The sequence below is a fragment of the Lissotriton helveticus genome, chromosome 3_2 (genome assembly GCF_964261635.1).
Source record: "Lissotriton helveticus chromosome 3_2, aLisHel1.1, whole genome shotgun sequence".
Classification (NCBI taxonomy): domain Eukaryota; kingdom Metazoa; phylum Chordata; class Amphibia; order Caudata; family Salamandridae; genus Lissotriton; species Lissotriton helveticus.
Genome location: NC_136062.1, coordinates 393269957 through 393290243, shown reverse-complemented (window position 1 = coordinate 393290243; position 20287 = coordinate 393269957). Strand labels below are relative to the sequence as shown.

Genomic DNA, 20287 nt, shown 5'->3' with positions numbered 1-20287 from the left:
ACATAGAAATAGGAAAAAGGAGGAAAAATGAAGCTATTTCTCCTCATTGTCCCTCCCCTCGGAAGGTGTACGTTTTTGGTGTTGACTCATCTTTACGGTTTCTTGTAAATCTAGAGCAGTGTCAAAGTTCCATGGATGTTTCTGGGAACACCCACAGCAACACCCATTGCACGCCCCTTTATTGCAGAAAACTGCGTTAAAGGGGACAATGTTTACAAGGCAGCATTAAGCCAAAAAAAGTGGCTTAATGCTGCCTTGTAAATATGGAGCAGACTACTGCACCACGGAACGTCACAAAAATTTACGTTCCGGCAGCCCAAGGGGCCTCATAATTAAGGCCTTGTATTTGTTAGAAGAGTGCAGTAGTAATTCCGTCTTAGATTATCTTGTCATGCATACATCAACAAATTACATCACATTACATTACATTAAACAAATAATGAATAGCTACACTTTTAAGGTCCAATTAGTGTTTCACAAGGTTCGTCTAACATTAAGTCACTTCTGGAAGGTTATTTAATCCAAGGTGGGAAAACAGATTGATAATGGAAATCCTTGAAAAAATGCAGCTCTCAGCCACAGCTTAATAAAAGCGTCTTACAACTTGGGCCTACGCCAACCTGTAAGGGTCAGGCAAGGTGACAAGCATATAAATAGTAGACAATGAAATGTGAAACGGTGCGTGTGCCATTCTGAAAGGCAAATACTGCTATCACACTGGTACTGTTTAACCCTTTTATGAGTGGCGGTCGTAGACCTGACTGCGTAGGGTCTTTCTTGGAGACATTGAGAAGTCATAAATACTTGAGTAAGGTACAATCGTTCATGGGGTGTAAAGGTTGACACGTTTCAAGATTTTTACAATGCATCACAATTCATAATTGTTTTGCATGTGTGTGATTGTGTGCGATTGTGTGCATGTGTGTTTGTGTGAGTGCATTTTATTTGGGCGAATGAATCAATAATGGACAACGGAGCAGGGCTTTAAAGTGGGTAGAATAAAGTGGAGGATCATTAAAAAGGGCGTGGCCAATGTTATTTAGGGCGTCGCTTCAACACGTGCACTGAATTTCTGTGATTCCCACTGTGTGCCACACAACCAGTATATTGTTTTCTCTCTGAGATTTCTGTTATTGCAGTTGGCAATATAACACAACAACTGACATACACCTAACACCAGACTGGAATATTAACTTTGTTGATAGCTGTAAAATAGATTAATCAATCAGGCGTTTGTTAAGCATGGCTACTCACCCGTGAGGGTCTCAAGGCACTGGGGGTGGCTGCTGGTCCGTTTGGGTGTGGAGGTTCAGTCGAAGAGTGAGGTCTTGAGATCCTTCCTGAATTCGGTCAGCGACGGGGATTGTTTGTAGTGGAGGGGCAGGGTGTTCCAGGTCTTGGCTGCGAGGTAGGAGAACGTTCTTCCTCCGGTTTTGTTCTTGTGAATCCATTGAATAGTGGCCAGGGCAAATTGGATGCAGTGGAGTAGTCTGGCGGGTACTTGGAATGAGAAGCGGAGGTTCAGATATGCTGGTACTGCATCATAGAGAGCTTTGTAACCGTGGGTGAGGAGCTTGAAGGTTATTCTCTTGTTGACTGGGAGCCAGTGAAGTAATCAGAGGTGTTGAGTTATGTGGCTGCAGTGGGGATGCCGAGGACCAGTCTGGATGCTGCGTTTTGAACGTTCTGTAGTTCCTTAGCTGTTTCTTGGTGACGCCGGCGTAGAGTGCATGTCTTAGTCAAGTCTGCCGCTGCTGAGTGCGTAGATGACGGCCTTTATGGCTAATGTGGGTGTGCATCTTGATGTCTTTCGAAGCAGGCGTAGCACGTAGAAGCAGTATGAGGATACATCGTTGATCTACTGGTTCATTGTGAGCGAGGAGTCCAGTATAATGAAGCCGTTGCATGCGTGGTCCATGGGGGTAAGGGGTTTTCCAGTGTGACAGGCCACCAGGGGTTAGCCCTGGCTGAGCGGTTGGGTCCCAGGATGAGTACATGAGTCTTGTCTGTTTTGAGCTTGAGGCAGCTATCTTTCATCCACGTGGCAATGTCCTTCATCCCGCTGTGAAAGTTGTTTCTGACGACTGTAGGTTTGATGGTGAGGGAGAGGATTAGCTGGGTGTCATTGGCACAGGATACAATATTGAGTCGGTGGTTCCTAACGATGGCCACGAGGGGGGTTCTGAGAGGAACGGAGGTAGTCGGACTTGCTGCGTTCAGCCAGTGAGGAAGGAGTGGATCCAGTTCAGGTCTTGTGGAATCTGGCGTCGTAGAGTGTCATGATTAGGGTGCTGTGGGAAACAGTATCGAAGGTGGCTGAGAGGTCCAGTAGGATGAGGGCTGCGGTTGCGCCGTGGTCGAGGAAGAAGTGGATGTCACTGGTGGCGGTGAGGAGTGAGGTCTCTGTACTGTGGTTACTTTGGAAGCTGGATTGAGAGATGTCCAGGACGTGGTTCTCTTTGCTGAACTCGGAGATAAGCGTGGCTGGGAAGGGGAGGAGGAAGATGAGTTTGAAGTTCTTGAGTTCTGATGGGTCGGCAGATGGCTTCTGTAGCAGGGATTGATCTTGGCGTATTTCCAGTCGTGGGAAAGGTTGCGGTTTTGATGGAGCAGTTGATGGTGCGGCGTAGGTCTGGGGTTTTGGAGGTGGCTGTGCTAGGGTAGATGTTGTGCAGGCATGGATCCGATGGGGTTCCAGAGTGGAGGCTCTTCATGGTCTTGAGTGTTTGGTCTGTGGTAAGTGGAGTCCAATCGAGCAGGGTCTGTTGGGGTGCAGCGAGGTTGCATGCTATGGTGACGGACGCTGTGGCAACATCTTGGGTGTCAAAGCTGTCATAGATTTTCATGATCTTGTGGTGGAAGAAAATGCTGGGCTTGTTGCAGAGGTCTTGAGAGGGTGAAACGTCTGTGGTCTAGCCTTTAGGCCTGGCGAACTACTTGATGATGGATAAATGAGTAAAAACAAAAATTAGTTGTAAATGATTAATATTGAAATTGTTTACGTTCTGAAAGCGTGAGACTGTGTATTCACAATTATTATGGCCTGAGGAAAGGGCAGTGAAGGAGCTGTACGAATTTTCGTTAGGTGTATACATACCAATGTTTTTATCTATTTTTGTGTAATGTTGGATTTATGTTTATTATTACTTAGGTTACCCTGTGGCTTGTCCTGAAGAAGGCGCTGGTCGCCGAAACGCGCGTCGAACTTATCTATTTTTGTGCCACGTATATTTCTTCTTGTATACCTTGTAAACCATTCTTTTATTAGTTTTTATGTATTTTGAATGTACCAGATGATATTTGTTGTATAGTCCTTTTGGACTATTTTTACTTCCTAATTTTATTAAATAATTATTTTTAACTGTTTCATATGAATTATTGCTTTGCTAATAAAAATTAACATTATTGCATTTTTTGAGAATGGTCTTTACCTTTAAATTTTTTTTTGACAAGCATTTAGCCTGCCTAGGTTGTTGTTTACACATAGGAGCTGTACGCATCTACATTGCCATGAGTTCAACGAACACAGCAATTGAAAGAGCATGACATCCAGGTCCGCACATTGCTGACATAATAAGACAATTAAATGGTGCACAGGTCTTTTCTACCTGGATTTGAATAAAGGATATCATCCGTTGGAACTCCAAGAGAATTGCAGGTACTTAACATCCCATTCTACACATAGGTCTGTTTCGATATAAAAGACTGATTGCAGTGTTTCATCAGCTGCAGAACATTTTCAGATGTCATTAGACATATTATACAGCCTGGCATGAATGCTTTTAATTATGGGGATGATATATTAGTTTTCGGAACTACACAGAAGGACCATGAAAATGCTCTCTCGCAAGTATCTTGCTTACTTGCTGATGCAGGTTTAACTTTGAATGCTGAGAAATGTGATTTCCATAGGAACAAAGTAAAATTCTTTGGCCATTTCTATTCTGATGGGAATATGGTATCCGAACAAGCTAAAGTGCAAGGGTTGTCAACTGCCAATTCCCAGTTTCCAAAGACATATCAGGAAAAGTAATCAGAATGCAATGAAATCTCATGGATGGAAGAGCTATGATAGTGTATTTTTTTTTTAAAAGAATACATTTTTTTATTCAACAGAGGGGGAGATGTAGTGTTGTGTGAGTTAGCAATTATGAAACCCTTTTGGCTCTTGTTAGATTCCGTAGGTCTGTGACGTATTTATTTATTTGTAAAGTTTTATATACCGCAAACATGATCCTGAGGGATATCAGAGCGCTTCACAATTACGGATAATCAGGGTTAGGCAGGCGTCAAATACATATCAAAGGAAACAGTTACAACGGGTGTAACACAGCATCACAATAGTAAACTAAGGAAAATTTAAAATAGCAGTACTGGGAGGAGAAGAAACTATTAAGGAAAGGGATATAATACATCCGTACAAGAGATGAAGGTATAAGTTCAGTATCTTCAAGCAAGTGATCGGGGCCCAATAAAGGTAAGAACTTGCACTGAAGGAATTGTTTTACTTCCATTTTAAACGCAACAGTGGAGGTGAGTTTGCGCACTTCAGGAGGGAGAGAGCTGCATATCTGTGGAGCGGAGCTGGAGAAAGGTCTTTGACAAGTTGTCTTTTTTCAAAATATCTGTGGTTTCAGAAGGAAGGTGTTAGCACTTCTTGAGGGTCTACCATCTCCAGATAGTTCTAGCTTTTGGCATAGATAATTGAGGGTTTTAAGATGGAGAGGTTTGTGAGTCAGGCAGGCGATCTTTAGCTGTATTCTTGCTTCAAAAAGCAGCCAATTTAGAGATTTTAGAACTGGGGAAATGTGCACAGTGGTCAGCCTGGCCGCTGCATTCAATACAGCCCTAAGTGAGGCCAAGGTATATTTCGGGAGGCCAAATAGTGTAGCACTGCCATAGTCTAGCCTCGGCAAAATCAGCGCTTGAACCACATGCTTGAAGCTAGCTTGTGGAAGGAAAGGTTTGAGATTCCTGAGTAGTCTCATCAGGTGATACGCTCCCTTGCAAACCTTACTAATTTGGTACTTCAAATGTAAGTGTTTGTCCAGGGTGATTCCGAGCGATTTGGCTGAATCAATGATGGGGTGGGGGGGCAGTTGAAGTCAGTGAGATGATTCATCCAGGGGTCTACCTTGGGGGTATGATTCAGAGCAGAAATGAGCAAGAATTCGGTTTTGAGTAGGAGGTGGTTCTCCATTAGCAAGTTTTGAGTGTACATGAGGGTAGTGTTAAGTGGTGTAAGATTGTCAGGGGAGGAGATTTTCAGGTAAATTTGCATGTTGTCTGCCTACATGTGGTAGAGAATATTTTTGAGTTTAGAGCATTTGCAAATGGTTCCAAGAATAGGAGGTAAAGTTTGCATTAGAATATATTGATGAATTGCGTACAATTATTTGCCATTCGAGCAGAAGTTTTAGGCACACTGTTTTGTTTGATAATTCTTTATGCAATAATATTTGTAAAGGTGAGTTATTAACATTGTCGCTGTTTTTGATGTTATATCGTTTACATAACTGACGTGTACCTTTTGTCTTTTATTTGTGTTATGAGCTCCCCGTTCGGTCGAGCTGACGAGTCATATTTACAACGCTTCCACAATCATGTCTTAAGATTTAGAGGACATATTTTTGTATTTTCCTTTCGAACTTTTATAGCGTACGGAGCAGAAACGGCGATTTTGAGTAAGAACCCCTACGCTAGAAGAATGCATGCAGGGCTGGGGTGGGCAGGGTGGCGGTCTGAGCGACATGTACACCCCTACGCCAGACAGACAGACAGCACTGCAGGGTGGCCTGCACTCTTCTAAGCTGTGCCCCGAATATCAAAGATTAGGCGCCCATAAATGTCTGTTTTGTTTAATATATGTATACCTAATGCCTCAACGCCACTTCTTAGCGCTTTGGAAAAATCGTAGCTGACAACGGTGACACGAACATTGAATCAGAAGATTCTGAGGGGTCACCAGACACAGCGTTTGCACCGTTGGATGTGTCTGAGAGTAGATTGTGTCTAGTAGACGCCGACTGTGTCAGTATGAGGTAGGGTAGTCTGTGTGTCAGTGCTTGCTATTTGTGTTTCAACAGGTACTGTGTGGGTTGTAACACTCACTTGACGTGTTGGTGAGTAGATGTCTGTTTGTGTGTCACTAGCTACCATGTGTTTGGATCACTTGGTGTGTCTATGAGTAGATGTCTGGAGAGCACACGTTCCCTCTTCATGTCTACGCGGGGTCCCTGCTACCGCCTGTGTGCCAGTGCACAAGATCCTTCCGGGAATGTGCAATACCCATCTGTAGATCGATGGCACATTCCCTGTTCACATCTGTCTGCGCAAACTTTATGATAGATAGTGGATGTAGGCCATGACTGTTTGAAGTAGACGGAGATAGAAAGTGGCTGTGGGCCATGACTGGTTGGACTAAGCTGAGCGTATTAAATCATTGGGGGAGTGGGCACGTACGAAAATGAGCTGTCAGCGCCTCCACGGTGCCCCGGATGCTTCTTCACAAGTAATTCTGTAACTACATTGCTCCTGGTATTATGCTCTGTGTGTGTGTGTGGCTCTGTGTGTGTGTGTGTGGCTCTGTATGTGTGTATGTGTGTGTGGCTCTGTGTGTGTGTGTGGCTCTGTGTGTGTGTGTGTGTGGCTCTGTGTGTGTGTGTGTGTGTGGCTCTGTGTGTGTGTGTGTGTGTGTGTGTGTGTGGCTCTGTGTGTGCGCGTGGCTCTGTGTGTGTTTGTGGCTGGCTCTGTGTGTGTGTGTGGCTCTGTCTGTGTGTTTGTGGCTCTGTGTGTGTGTGTGGCTCTGTGTGTGTGGCTCTGTGTGTGACTCAGTGTCTGCGGCTCTGTGTGTGTGTGTGGCTCTGTGTGTGGCTCCGTGTGTGTGTGGCTCTGTGTGTGTGTGTGTGGGTCTGTGTGTGTGGGGCTCATTGTGGGTCTGTGGGTCTGTGTGTTTGTATATGGCATTTGAGAGAGATTAGGCTATTGGCATTGTAAATGACAATACCATTTATTTATCTGTTTTCAAAACCAACACATAAATAAAAATGTTGTCATTTACAATGCCAATAGCTATAATTTTTGCAAAGGTGAGACCATTGCATTGCATGAAATGTGGCTAATGTTAATTAGCCATTAACTTAAGAAAAAGCTTCTTTACTCATTTAAAACTATTTCCACGTACATGTTTTTTCTTCCTCCACTCTGTAAAAACCAGGGTGATTGGTACTCCTTCCCACACTTTCTGCAGCAGTTACATGATGACCTTCTAGTAGTAACTTATGTAGGCAGATACCTGTGAACAATGCATCAATGCATCTATGAATTCAGCTCCCAACAACCAGGAAGGGTGGCCCTGGGAAGGGAGCATAGGTAGGGTGCCCCAGAAGAGGGGTCCGGGCGGGGCCCAGAAGAGGGGGGCTCAGGGTGTCTAGAAGTGGAACAGAGCCGGAGGCTGCCAAATCCCTGCCAGGGGCCGCCACACAAATATATATCCATCCTCAGAGCGTTGTTTGATCCTTTGGACAATCAGAATTTTGTAAATATTTATCTCCTTAAATGTGGGGATCGTTATGTGTCGTTTAAATGTGAAAATTACAATTTAAAAATAACTGATCACAACTGTTTTGTCATTTATTCATGTATATATTGTTGCACAACTGTTTTGTCATTTATTCATGTATATATTGTTGTTTGTTTCATTGACTGTTTTTTTTATTGCACTGATTCATTGTGATTACATTTATAAATTATTTCATTTGTGTATTATGCATTAGTGGATATAGCTATAATCAGATTGTTTATAATGATGCTGTCTGTCAAGTAGATTATGTGTTTTTTCTGTTGAACCATAAAGAGTAATTAAAACTGAATTTGGCAACATTGATGGCCAAGATAAACGTATTAATTTTTGTTTATTCTTTGTATTAGTTACATATTTAAATAACTGGAGGTTTTGGTATATATCTAATTGTTTTGTTTATAGGCCCTACCTAGCCTCTCTTCTTCGGGCCAAACCCCTTACCTTCACAAATACTTTCTAAATGTGGCATTTTTCAAATACGTAATTTAAAAACCACCTTTAGTAGAAGGCGTTTTATCAAATTCTGAGTTTAGAGAGCCTAAACTACAAATGAAATACACAGTAATTCACTTTCAGGATATGTAAAACACACCAGCAACACATGTCTTAGTTTTCACATACACTGCACCCTTCCTATGGGGGTACCTTGGGCCTACCTAGGGGGTGACTTACATGTAAGAAAAGTGGAGGTTTGGGCCTGCACAGTAGGTGTCCTTGCCAGGTCAACATGGCAGTTTACAACTGTGTGTGCAGACACTGCAGTGGCAAGTCTGAGACACATTTACATGGCTACTCATGTGGGTGGCAAAATCAGTGCTACAAGTTCACTAGTATCATTTGATTTGCAGGCCGTGGCACACTCTGTGCACTTTACTACGGACTTACCAGTAAATAAAATATGCCAATCATTGATAACCAATCATAATCATAATTTACCCAGAGAGCATGTGTACTTTAGCACTGACCAGCAGTGCTAAAGTACCTAAAACCCCATAGCCAACAAAAAGGTAACAATTTGGGGGATAACCCCGAAAAAAGAGCCAGTTCTAACAAATACACAAAAAGTTACAGCTGAGTGGGTGTGCAACAAATTTTCATGAGATTTCCCTTATTACTCCTCAATCTAACCACTGGGAATGCTCACTCGAGAAAGTTTAGATATGCATAACTTACTCAGACATGTGTAAGCTATGCGCTTCGGGGGGTTTTGCCAGACATTGAACATTTGTACTTACAGTACAAGGTATCTCCTATTTAAGGTTGAAAATCATGTGGAATATTTTTTTTTAATCTTGTGTCTTGAAAGCAGCCTAGACGTGCCATTTGAAAGAACAAACCAAAACTAATTCTGAAACCTTAGACAGTGGATCTACATTACTCGTCGGAAAAATGTGGAGTCCCAACCACCATACATTGTTGCATTAACACGTTCTCCTTCACCAAGGTGTGCACCTTTTTAAAGTAGGTCTGCTGTGTAACCAGGTCAGGTGCCTGATTGATAACCAGCTTCTAAGTAGTAAGGGGACATGCCCTGAAGTATGCACTTACTCCTGGAGGAGCTGAGAATCCTAAAAAGCCTAGTAGTCTGTCTGCCTCTAAGAGAGGAAAGGAGTGTGCTTGGCCCTGCAGGAGGAGAGGCTGCCAAGAGTGGTCCAGCATTTCTGGGCGAGTGTAGCACCCAGAGGATGCAGACAAACAATAGAGTGCGAGCCAGGAGTGAATTGTGCTACATATGGTTCCCCATCATTTCCCCGCTCAGTACCCAAGTGAACTGTACCATGCCTGCACCATAGCAAAGATTCCTGTCTCGTTCAGCAGTCCGTCATGGGCTTGTGATAACGGTGCTGGTACTGTTACTGCCGGCAGAGGGTATGAAAACGAGTCACTGCCATAGTTGGATATCAGGATCGACATTGCCTGCTCAGTATAGCACTGGGCACTGCAGAGACAGAAACTAGACCATAGTGGCACTAAAACCCTACATTATATTCTCATTGTGTTGGGTAGTATTTAGTTTTGCTGTGTGATTAAAGTGTTTTCTTTTTCCATAACAGATAAGCACTGGGCAGGTATTGTATTTTGTTTTCTGTTGTTTAACTGTTGAGTCTTGAGCTATGCCCCCTATCCTAACTCTCTAAGAAACCTGTCAATGCTTGCCTTCACTTCCACTGAGAGTCAAGTGCAGAAAGGATTGTACCTGCCCTAATTAGAAAAGCCATACTAGGACGAACCCCAAGATTCCAGTCAGGGCCAGACTGGGAACATAAACCCACCCTGGAAAACTGCTCAGCCGGGCCCCCTTGGGTGAGGGGGAGTTCAGCCAAGCAGTTTGCGAGAGCCGGTGTCGGCCGATTTTGTAACAGGGGGCCGATACTGCAGACCCCTGGTAACAAAAACGACTCCCCAGGGGCCCAAAACTGTCCGCCACCCTAGCAGCCTACCAGGGAAATGCCCGGTGGCTGCAATGGCCAATGCAGCCCTGATACCAGTGGCAAACATCCTCAACCACCACGATTGTGACCCATTAGCCCCCTAAAGCGGTACAAAAGGGGGTGGTGATGGACAGAGCATCTGAACCAATCAAACACTCACACCCAGTCAAAGGATCTGGGTTTAATCCATCACCATTCTTTAGCCCACTCTGCCACCCCAGTTCAGACAAAGCCATGCCTTCCCTGGACCGGAAACAAGCTTCCTAGGACCGGTTTCTGGCATTTCAGCCGACTTCAGCCATGCTTGCTTGAATCCAGTGGCAAAGTGAGCAAGGGACTCACGTCTGAGCATACCCTGCCAACTTATGGCGTACAAAACCCTATACAATATAGCCCTGCCAAACTGGGTCTGGCACAAGAATAATTTGTATTTTCCTCCAAGAATACAGCTGAACCACAACAATAGGAAATAAACAAAATCCATTGTTGTACAATTGAGAAATAACATCTACCATTCTTTAGAATATTATGGGGTCATTTAATGTTTGGTGCGGCTAGTGCATAACCATTAATTAGAGAATCTCTTGTTCCACCAAGCATGTGGTTCCCAAACCTCATTAATAAGCAAGGTGCAGGAACCGCTGAATATACATCAGTGGAGACTTTGCTGGCTGCTCTGGTGGACACTCACCCAGCTGTGCGGGACACAATATTTGAAAGTAGATCATTCATCAGAGGGTCTGCGCCTTTATTGAAAAAAGAGCACATCCCTTTATAGGGTTGTCCTCATGGTGCAGAATTCTGCTGCCCAAGTCTTCATTGCTGCATGGTGCATCTGGTCAATGAAAATAAACAATGACACCCCAGGTGCATTGGGTCCATTGTTTTTGTGCTTCTTGGAAGCAATTTAGTTTTGCAAAAACTGTGTACACAGCAGCTGCAGAAACACTCTCTGCAAAATGCTCACCGCTGGCATGGCAGGGATCTCAAAGCTGAGTAGGCAGCCCTCCACCAGGCAGGTGGTGGCTATTGCCTCTGCAGCATTGGAAGCCTCGAGGGTGGACCATTCGTCTTTAAATGAACTCTTTAGTGTATACAGGCTTATTTATTCTCAAATGTTCTGAAATTCACTCTTTAAATTGAAATATGGTACTCCGAACATATAGTCACCCGCTATATGCTGATATATGTTGAACAGTGCATTCACCATATATTCCTCGGACGTGAAAGTGAGCTGCTTATACTATAAATTATGTATCGAAATTTCCTGTTTTGTTGACACCATATTTGCATAGCTTACTCTGTCCACACCAAGAGACCCTTTGGAAAGCGCTGGTAACCACCCATTAAACCATTTGCCATAATCACTACTCTTGCATGACATATATTTGGTAATTTTATATATTATGACAGATAATTGCTAACATCTGAAATTCATATCAGAGTAAGCCTACCTCTGAGGACAGTGCTGCCTGGAGCAATGAAGCTTAACCTTGTTGACTATTGCAACTCCCAGTATCCGGGTTAATCCCGCCTATGTACGTTTACATCCAGTGCAGAACCGAAATAGAAGGATGATTTGAAAGCATGTGATCACTTCAACTTTCACATGGAACAGATCTTGTGGTTCCATATGGTGATCAGAGTTAAATTTCAGATTCAGAATAATGCTCATAGGGCAATTCACATTGTAAACCTTGGATATTTAACACCATAGCTGCTGTGTTCCGCTGTAGAGGATGAGCCTTTTTAGGTCGAGCATTCGAAACCTCTTGTATATACTTTAGTATATACTTTAGTATATATACTTTAGTATATATTTTAGTATATACTTAAATGTGTATGTACTTTGTGAGCTCTGGAGATCAGCCCTAGGACGTGTCTTTTTCTGCATAGGGACTTTCTTTTTCAGTTCAACGGCATCTATTTAACTGTCTTGATAGAAAACGACCAGCAGAGGTCAGTAAAATACCAGAATTGCTCTCTGCTGAGGGACTTTATTTTTTATTTTTCTAGTAAATGCCTCTATTTTACCTTCTTGATAGAAAACAACCAGCAGAGGCCAGTAAAATACCAGAATCACCGTAGCATTCTCTAGATTCCAGTCCTTAGAAATTTTCTTCCACGAGAACCCATCGACAATAATATGTTTTTCAAACCCTGTATTTTCAGATATATGACCACCGAAGCCCCTGCTTTTATATTAAAAACAGCGCTTTGGACTGTACCATTTCCTGCTGAAAGGCAATATTTCTCTCCATGTGCTTACTTTCCCTCCATGTTAAAGAACAGTTTCAGCACTCAGGCTAATGTGCTGCATAGCTAAATACACATAAGGTCCCAACGGCGAGAACAATTGCATTTCAATTGCTTTTTTTTAGTTACAGGCACTTTGCGCATAAGCCTTCATTACTGTGTTTACACAGTCCTGGCTACATTTGCAACCTTTGTTTTCTCCCACATATTGAAGATTCTAATTTTACTCAGGGTTTGTGGATTCCTCTGGCAGGAACCAAAGAAAAAGTTTAAATGTGTAGCAAAAATGCATCTGGGGGGGGTCAAAGGATAAGAGTGCTGTGAAAGAAAGCACATATGCTCATTTTTCTAAAAACAGCATTAACAAAAGGGTTACTCTGTTAATACCTACCTACTTGAAATTTGTGGTGGATACAGGTGTAAAACCCATGGATGAACTCAGAAAGCTATACATTTTTAAAAGCTAGTCAAAATTATGAATTCAGCAAGAGGTGAATTATGTAGGTCGTTCGCAGTTTTCCTATTAACACTGTGGAAGTTGAACGTAAATTTTACCGCATATTGATATAGAAACGTGCTTTAACATTAACATGGAAAATGCATATCAAAATAGCGGTTAGAATATGTTTTAATGGTTTTTAGTGTACCTGTTAGGGAACTCGCTGAATTTCCAGAACTTCTCTTTATTGGAGAGTACGACCTGTCCATAGTTATTAGTCTTTTGCTCCGAATACACTTGCTCTTTTCCAAAACGAACTCTTAACGGTTCTTGCTAGGATTGGGACTAATTTATTTATGGTACACGCCATCATTTGGTCTACTTGTTCCAAATGTTCTCACTATTTCTGTATATGGATTCATTTGATTAATCTGAATAAAAAGACAAAAATATAGACTAATCTCTCAAAGAGAAAAATAAACGTTTAAAACTACAACATTCTCTCATTATTGTATAAACCTCAAATGTTGTAGATGATGTTTGTTTAAGAGATGTGTTTGGGTTGTGCTCCATTCTAATGTGGTGACAAAGATTCATCGACCCCCAAGAGACGTGGAAATTGAAGGTTCGAGTAGTACGTTTAAAGTGGAGCTACTTATAAACTATTTCTGAGACTTCCACGCTCCCCATTCTGGTAGTAGTGGATAGGTTTAACACACTGAATGGAGCTATAAAATGTTACTCAGAAATATAATTTAAAATTGCTGATTCCTGAATCCAATGTCCAGAACTTGAAGATCCTACAAAGCAGTATTCAAAGGCGGCTGCAGTTTTGAAGGTGTGAGTAGTAATAGGGCATATGCATTGTGGTTGTGATTGTGCCTTTGCTTCTGGTTTGAATGTTTGATTAGAATGAGTGGGTGAGGAGAAAATAGTTGATAAGTGGTTGAAAAGGTGTTTCAAACTCGTTGTAGTCGAAAGATCCCGGAATAACATAATAACTGAAAAATTGTTTGCAGAATTTTTAAGGTGTGTGATGTACCATCACCTACACCAGTGATATATGATTCTTATGGTGTTCTGATTGATTAATATTAATCAGTGTTAGTTGACCCTAATTATGCAAATGGTGGGAAACTGCATTAATCTGTGTGATTTCACACTGGTCAAGATTTCACTGGTGAATTTCGAAGATATTCTTGAATGTGTGAGAAACTTTATTTCTCTTAGTGTATCAAACAAGAAGGTGTTTTAAAAGTTGATAATTATTGGTGTGTAAGTACGTAAAAAATTGTAGAGGAGGGTGATCCGCTGCGAGGAGTGAGTTTGTACGTCATAGCGTCTTGCGCTGGGATTGGTCATTGGTGTGTTTTGCTCTTTGATAGGTTGGTGAAGTTGCAGTGCCGTGCTGGGATTGTATTCCCTAAAAGTGAATACTGTATTTGTAGTTAAGAACTATGAAGAAAATAACTGGAATGTAATTGGTTTAGCAGACAATTGACGTATACGGAACAAAATCATAACATTCAATTTAATCGTGTTGCTTCAAATTGACCATGTGACCAGTGCAGAGCAGAGTGAATCATGCGCTATTACTAGTTCAATAATGCCAACTCCTCCTTCACACCAAGGTGCAACCCTAATTGCACTACCCTAACAAATATTGCAGATTGCCTCACCAGTGATAGTTTGACCGTGAGTTACCATTCCAAAGGTGACTGCTACAGCTGCAGTGACTAGTATAACACCAGCACCTGTTGTTAATGCTTAATCTATAACCATGGTACTCCTCTAAATGTGAAGACAAGACCGGAGATTCAACTACTTGCTGGTGGTTTACTCACTTCGGGATTTGTCCAGAATTCAGAGATAGTTGCTTGAAAGCACTACTAACGGTGAAAGCACTAATAGATGGAGGAATGTACGTACTCACAACTCCAGTATCACCAGAAGAAATAGTTACGACTCAGGAAGGCTATATACCAGACTGGTTTGATAAAACAGCAGGATCTAGTTAGACAGAGTGTGCAGGAACACCTGAGAAATTAGAGGTAGAGAAAGAGAAACCCTTAAACGTCTCTCAATTGAAGGTTGAACTGGAAGAAATAATAAGGGGACGTTTTGAATTTGAGAACATAGGCAATACCAAAGGAAGGAATTAATGTACTTGTGCAAAGAGGTAATGAGAAAAGCAGCTTTATGAAAAAGTTATTACAAAAAATGTGTATCTACACAGAGGGTACCATTGGATGTACCAGCAATTGAGAATATGAGGATTACAGGCCTGTGTTTGCATATTATAGAATTGGTAAAGTACATTCACATGTAGAGTGAGAAAAGTTTGAAACCAAATGGGCTGAGTACCATGAGACAAAAAAGAGGTAATTAGCTAATACAGGGAAGCCAGATGATGGAAGTGAGGGAGAAGTAACAGTTTACCCACTTTGAGAAATTGCAGAATGAATGTACGTACATGTGTCTTTTGGCAGGATTCACAAACTATTTTCCAAATTGAGAGACAAGCCGGTGCACTGGTATGCACAAGTGGAAAGATTCATAAAGATTTCAAAAGTGTTGTGGACTGATTTTAATAGATTTTATGACATTTTAGTGCCTACTGGTTTATGGGCTGAATGTGAGACTGCAGTGTAGTGGCCCAGAGAGGAACCAGCGAGAGTGGCAGGTTCAAATGTGAAGTCTCCTATTGTGATGGAGAAGTCAGAGGCAGTTATTACCTTTTAGAAAGGCAGGGCACCTCTGAAAGATATGGATTGGCTCAAAATTAAAAGAATTATACAGGAGCCAAAGGAGACTGTACATGAGTATTATGAAAGATTATTGCAGGTGTTTCAGCAGCAGGGTGGACATGAATATAATGAGGGAAAGGGTTTGAGGTTTTTCGTATCCCAGTTTGTTTTAGGGCTGAACCCAGAGATCTGTTCACACATAACTCATTGCGCGAACTGTTGGCAAAATCAGTCGCTCAATGAAATCCTGAGATATACAACATACTGTAACAATGACTTAGGCATGATGCAGAAAAGGATACCAGGAAAATTCAAGTTAGCACAACTGAAGCTGGCCCAAAAAGGTTTTTCTTTTGTAGAAAATCAAGTAAACAGGCAGGGAGTTGCTGTGCCACAGTCTGGTCTTCAGGGAAATCAAGGAAAAATTAATATGTCACAGCGAAGAGCAAAGAGGTAGAGGTACTACTGTGGGTACAGGATCTGGGTCAGGTATTGCTGCTATGAAAACAGAAAGATTACAGTTTGTCAAATCTGTCATAAATGTTGGACATTGGAAGAGGGAATGTTGAAATAATTCTGACAATTTTGGAGGAAAAGTACAAAATCCACAAAGTATGCAAACTCAAAATGTGCCCATGGAGAAAATGCAAATGCCAGTGCAGGGACATGCTCCAATGATGCCTATTGTGACAAATGGGGAATCCTAGGTTTAATCCCAATCAAATGCCAAAAATATATACTAATCATTTTCAGACTGCATTGCAACAATTCCTGCAATCTGCAACTGATAGTTCTTCAGAGAATTCTCAATGACGGTGCCTAAGAGGGGAAGAAGATTGCGTATTTGGTGCAGTCTTAGAGGTAGACAAGAGTTTCCCATATGTAGATGTAGAACTACATGGCTACCCTGTATAAATTCTTACTGCTACTGGTGCTACCAGACTCACAGTTAGAACAGTGGAAGTTCCAGACCTACCTCTCTCGGGGAAAACTATCCAAGTTGTAGAGTAACAAATTAATACATTGAAAATACAGTTTCTGAAAAGGTTCCAGTAGCAATAGGCTAATTTATAGAAAAGGGCAAATTTGTTGTTTGTGATTCAAGTCCTGTGAACCTGATGGGAAGGGATTTGTTATGCAAGTTAAATTGCACTAGCTATTGTACGCTGGATGGTGTGGTGTTCCAAACACATGATGAGAATGTTGATTTTAAAATAATTAAACAAGTTGAGACAGAAATATTCCCTTGCTAACTATTGATAACATACCTGAAGATTTGAAAGAATGGTGAATGCAGGAGTTTGGGATTTTAAAGGAAAATACAACAAACTAATTAAAGGTGCAGAACCAGCCCGAATTAAGGTGAAACCAAATGCTACATATCTCAGAACACCACCGAATCATTTGACGCCAGAGGCGATTGCAGCAATGCAACCAGTGTAGATGGAATCCTGATAGAACTAATTGGAAGTTCATATAACTCTCTAGTTATGGGTTTGAAGAAACCCAACATTAAATTCAGGAGAGTACAGGATTTGCAAAAAGTAAATGAAGTAGTTGTGCCCTGTTGTCCTGTGGTTACATATCCAGCTACCCAATTGTTTAGAATCCCCTATACCGCAGAGTGGTTTACTGTCATTGACTTGTTCCAGGCTTTCTTCTCAGTGCCATTGCTCGAAGAAAGACAATTTCTCTTAACCTTTAAATTCCAGAAGAAGATATTAGCATGGTGTCATGGCTCACACGGGTATACAGATAGTCCTTCCATTTTCAAACAAAACCTGAAAAGAAATCTAGATACCCTGCAGATGCCCGTAGGCCAACCCCCTGTGAAATACCTAGATTATCTGCTTGGGGGATCCAAAGTGTAAGATGTATGTAAACATAACACTATTGCACTCTCGAATCACCTGGCTGAGAATGGACACAGAGTATCTCCATGAAAACTGCTGTCTTGTCAAAAAGAGGTTCAATATCTGTAACACATTATTGAGAAAGGAGCTAGGAAAATGTCACCAGAGAGAGTGGAAGCGATCTTGCAGTTGAATCCACTGTGAACTCAGATGGAGATCAGAATGTTTTTGGGAATTGTTGCTGTTGGAAATAGCCCTTTTTGCAGGGTTATCCCCAACCTTTTTTCTTCTTCCTCCTATTTTTCCTGTCCTGTTTTTTTGTTGGCTGTAGGACTCTGGTCACTTCACCACTGGCTATCAGTACTAAAGTGCATATACTCTCTGTGTAAATTGTAATTATGATTGGTTATCCATGATTGACATTTTTGAGTTACTGTTAAGTCCCTAGTAAAGAGCACTGAGTGTGCCAGGGCTTGTAAATCAAATGATACTAGTGGGCCGGCAGTGCTGATTTTGCCACCCACATGAGTAGCCCCAAAAGGTATCTCAGACCTGTCACTGCAGTGTCTGCATGGTTTTAAGCTGCCATGTCGACTGCCAAGTGCACCCACGTGCCAGGTCCTAACTTTTCCTTTTCTTACGCATAAGAAACCCCTCAGGTAGGCTCAAGGTACTTCCATGGGCAGGGTACAGTTTATGTGAAAGGTAGGACATTTACTGGTGTGTGTGACATGATAATGAAGTACTGCCACTTTAGTTTTTCACTATTGAAAGGCTATGTCCCATAGGATAGCACGGGAGATACTATGTAACATTTTACAAGTATAACTTCCCATTGGAACAAGATAGAGGAATGAAGTTTAGGCTTTCTGAACGCAGACTTTAATAAAACATCTTTTAGTAAAGATGTTTTTTAAATTGTATGTTTGAAAATGCCACATACGAGAAACGTAGATATGTGATGAGGCTTGTGTAAGTTGAACATTTTTACATAAATTTTACCTCGTAATAATATAGAAATGCTTAAACTTTATCATAGAAAATCCATATCAAAATAGTGGTTAGAAAATGTACTTTTATTAAACGTACAAAACGTGAAAATGATGCTTATTTCTGCAGATAGCTCCCTTTTCCATCTTTCGTTAACTGCTAGGCCACAATATTTTCTTGATTCTTTCCTATGCCTTTAAGAAAATAAATGCCTTTTTGTAACTGATGATTTAACGTTATAACTGAACAGCAATATTTGACATCTTTGTGAAATGTGCTGTATGCTGCAAAATGTATTTCTTTCCTTCATCACACCATATGATTTCATTATATTTTAGATAGTTTCCACATGTTTATAATGAGCAAGTATTTTAATGAAAGAAATACTCTCAGTAGGTTTAAAATCCATAATCTAACCAGGACATTCCAGATATTAATGTTTCATTTCATAGAGCAGCTCTTTGTTACTCAGTGGGACACTGTATATCTAATAACCATGGGCGGAGAACTCCGCTCTGCCCACGGAGTGTGTGGAGTTTTGCCAAAACCCTGCATACTCCGAGGCGGAGCAGAGTTGGGATGCCCCCGCCTCCCACCCGCCCTATTATTAACAATTGCTAAAGTTTCTTGCAAGTAAATGCACATATGGGGGTGCCCGAGTATGCGCAGTGTTTACCGCGAATGTGATGTAGAGAGGAGGAGGCCAGCTGGGTACGCTACAGATGCCGCAGATAAGGTAAGGTGCTTTAAAGTTATTTTTTTAGCTTTCGCAATTTCTAATTATAGGGCGGGTGGGAGGCAGGTGGCGTGGCAGAGCTGCGCGGAGCACCACAGAGTTTGTTATCAACTCCGTTGCCCTCCGTGTAGCCCCGCTGCACCCAGTGCGTCCACACTTAATCGCTAACAGAGTAGGCTTGTAAAGGCTCTCATGAGAACATTCGTAAATGTATCTTTTTGTAATAGGCTGTGTCCACATTCAAATAGCTACATGTTGGTAGGGACATTAACCTTGGGAATCGAGGAATAAGAAAACAGACCATCGGAAGATCCTCTCCTATTCGTTAAAAATGATTCAACATTCATAGTTTGCAACATTTTTTGTTCTTCCTATATAGTGCATTTTACTAGCTAGAGCGATAAGGCATTCTATGCACCCCTATCCTGTCCTGTTCCTTAGCACTTTGCAGTGCTAATCCACAGTGCCATAAGCTTTTACTAACAGTATTTAGTTTGCTTTCCTTACGCTTTGTGAGGAGACTTTCTATCTTTATGCCGATCACAGCTACGGCTATGATTATTCTATTTTAGCTGTTTAACAGTTACTATGGCAGCTGATAGGGAACTCGGCAGAGTACCAGAGCTACTCTTTATGGGGCATTCAACTTTTCCATTGTTATTATACTTTTGCTCCACTTTTAGTATCTCTTTTCCAAAAAGAACTCTTTATGGGTTCTTGCTAGGATAGGTTAGGTCCTTTGGACTCGGATATGGACTAATTTCTTTATGGAACACACTGTGATTTTGTATATTTGTTCTAACAAAATTTTCTCCATATTTCTGGAAATGGATTTATTTGACCAAACTGAATAAAAAGACTAAAATACAAATGTGATGGTGGGCGGTCGGCTGGCTGGAAAAGCAGGCAAGGAGGCCGGATATAGCGTGCAATTGTGTGGTTTATTGATACACTGAGAGTCCGTGCAACAGAGTCCAAGGGGTGTGAGGGAGGTCAGAAGTGGGATTCGAGTTTTGAGAAGAAGGGATGGATCTTGGGATGTAAGTCCGGGTCTTCAGATAAAGTGCCGGGTCTCGGGAGTAGTGCCGGGTCTTGGGTGTAGTGCCGGGTCTTGGGTGTAGTGCCGGGTCTTGGGTGTAGATCCGGATCTTCCTCGGGGAGTACACCGGAGGGCAATGAGAGAAAACAGGAAAAGGAGCCGTTAGTCTCACTGTATTGGACTATAAGCACCTCCACCAACACCGGGTCGTGA

At 41.8% G+C, this 20287-nt stretch overlaps 1 long non-coding RNA gene across 1 annotated transcript in view; it reads right to left on the bottom strand.

Annotated features, from left to right (window-relative positions):
• LOC144826335 (uncharacterized) overlaps nucleotides 1-20287 on the bottom strand; it is a 139562-nt gene that overhangs the window by 28613 nt on the left and 90662 nt on the right. The gene's annotated exons all lie outside the window — the stretch shown is intronic.